Below are 2,269 nucleotides of genomic sequence, written 5' to 3' on the forward strand. Positions count from 1 at the left end.
ATTGACTGATTTTAAATCAAGGTCCACTGTGAACACTGAGAGAGGACGCCAGTGAGACACAGGGACAACAACCTTGAGGTGTAAAGTACTGAGGTTAAACCTACCATACCACATATGGTTTGTTCCTGCACACTGAGAATATCGCTCTGAATACTTTCAACTTTCAATTGAATAGTGTAAAACTGTACATTTCCAATAATTGTAGGCAACAGAAGTTTTTATTTTATTTCAAGTATGCTGCAGCTATGTCTTTTTATAATTATGTAGTTCTGTCACTGCTGCCTCAGTATAAAATTGCCTAAACATTTTTTATGATTTCAAAACAGAATTATTTGCTGACTATCTTCAAAGGTCACAAGATACCTGCTGATCATCACTCTGCCATTCACTGTTTGCACTGATAGACAGTATTCAAAGGCACAGATCATATTTAATCTCTCTTTTTCATGTCAAGGACACATCCAGCAGGCAGCCATTACAGAGCGGAGCAGGCTGCAGGATCTAAATGAGGCTAAAACGGGATTTGATCGAGCCTTATCAGAGTGTGAGCAGATGGAAGCCTGAGCATCTCAATCATGTTATCCTGCAGGAAGATGACTTTAAAACAGCGAGTGTACAAAAAGGGCTCAAAGATACAGAAGGAATCCCTTCATCGTGTCTCGTGCCCAATGGTGACATATTCTCGTAATAAAAATGCAACTAAAATTGCACTACATAGTTACAATGGTGATATAAAAAAGTTTGATTAAACAGTGAAATAATATAGTGAGTGGTAGATTAAAATCAAAATAAACCTTCAGGCACTGCAATCCTGTAAAAACACCATACTGCCACTGACACATTGGAATATAGTACTGACTATCAAATATTTATCATAAAATAACCAGAAGGGCATAATAAACTCAATAGTAATACGCCAGCAAACAAAATGTCCCTTTAGGAACGTTCGATAGGAGATGTGTCTCCTGTAACCCCGACATTATTCGGAGGACAAGTATGTAGCCGTGCAGCATTAGTCTCAACAACCATTGTCTGTCCAACAATAAGAACACAAAATGTGCACTTGAAAGAAAAAGCGGCTAGGAAATAATTATCCATATTTCCAGCAGGAATTGCCATCTGATGAAACCTGCAGCAGCCTGTTCTACTCACAGAGGTTGCCCTTTATCAACGGATATGGTTAGAATAAGCAGAATGGATCCTAAAGATGAAGCTCTGCATAGAATCACCAGCTGCTGCTCTCCGTGTCGCATTCTCTCCTCCAGGACCCTCCCGCAGCTTACACCCTCCTCCTCCGGCCGATCCTTCCATCCCTCCCGCAGCTCACACCCTCCTCCTCTCGGCCGATCCTTCCATCCTTCCCGCAGCTCACACCCTCCTCCTTTCAGCCGATCCTTCCATCCCTCCCGCAGCTCACACCTTCCTCCTCTCGGCCGATCCTTCATCCCTCCCGCAGCTCACACCCTCCTCCTCTCGGCCGATCCTTCCATCTCTCCCGCAGCTCACACCCTCCTCCTTTCAGCCAATCCTTCCATCCATCGTGAGCCTAAAAAGAAAGTGTTGATGTGCAGTCTCTCTCAGTGTGATGGGAGTGATCTGTGACATGTCTTCCTGTTGGAGGAAGATTGTAAATGGAGTCAGTGTTGGACCCATCCTCGCGCAAAGTGCGTACGGTGGATTACAAGCAGGAGAAGGCTTCAGAGGTTCGGACGGGATGACGTCAACATGCAGAGAGATGCACTCACTCTCTTACCAAGTCCCCCCCTCCTTTGCCCTTGAGACGGGATGAGGCTGCTCTGTTTCCATTTTTCCTCTTTAAAATCAAAGTGCCAAACAGAACAGTGTTGACGAGAAAATGTAAAGAGAGAGAGAGAGAGAGAGAGAGAGAGAGAGAGAGAGAGAGAGAGAAGAGAGAGAGAGAGAGAGAGAGAGAGAGAGAGAGAGAGACATGATGGTATGGCTCTCTTAAGCTCTTAAAGAGATATACAAAAATAAGCTGTTTTAAAATTAGATAAACCCACACATATTAAATAATAACTTCAAGGAAAAGACATAACCAGCGAAAATATATGGGCTCAGAACAGTCTCATAATACACACATGCACACAGAAGGATTCATACTTGTATTTCATGATCCGCAAAAGGATTCACATTTGTATTTCCGGATCCCACACTTGTGTTTTTCAATGCACACACAAATGTGTTCCGTTTCATATACATGTAAATAAAATCCAAATACTGAAAAAGGTTTTACAGATGTATTTTTGAT

General features: G+C 42.7%; 1 long non-coding RNA gene across 1 annotated transcript; it reads right to left on the reverse strand.

The window, feature by feature from the left end:
* Window positions 1-211: 211 nt before the first annotated feature.
* Window positions 212-1,849, reverse strand: LOC307020926. The gene is made up of 2 exons (XR_013803015.1): window positions 1,754-1,849; window positions 212-1,611 (listed from the first exon to the last, which is right to left on the reverse strand). It is a non-coding gene; the product is annotated as an uncharacterized lncRNA (long non-coding RNA).
* Window positions 1,850-2,269: the final 420 nt, after the last annotated feature.

The sequence above is a fragment of the Notothenia rossii genome (assembly GCF_949606895.1).
Source record: "Notothenia rossii genome assembly, chromosome: 9".
Lineage (NCBI taxonomy): Eukaryota > Metazoa > Chordata > Actinopteri > Perciformes > Nototheniidae > Notothenia > Notothenia rossii.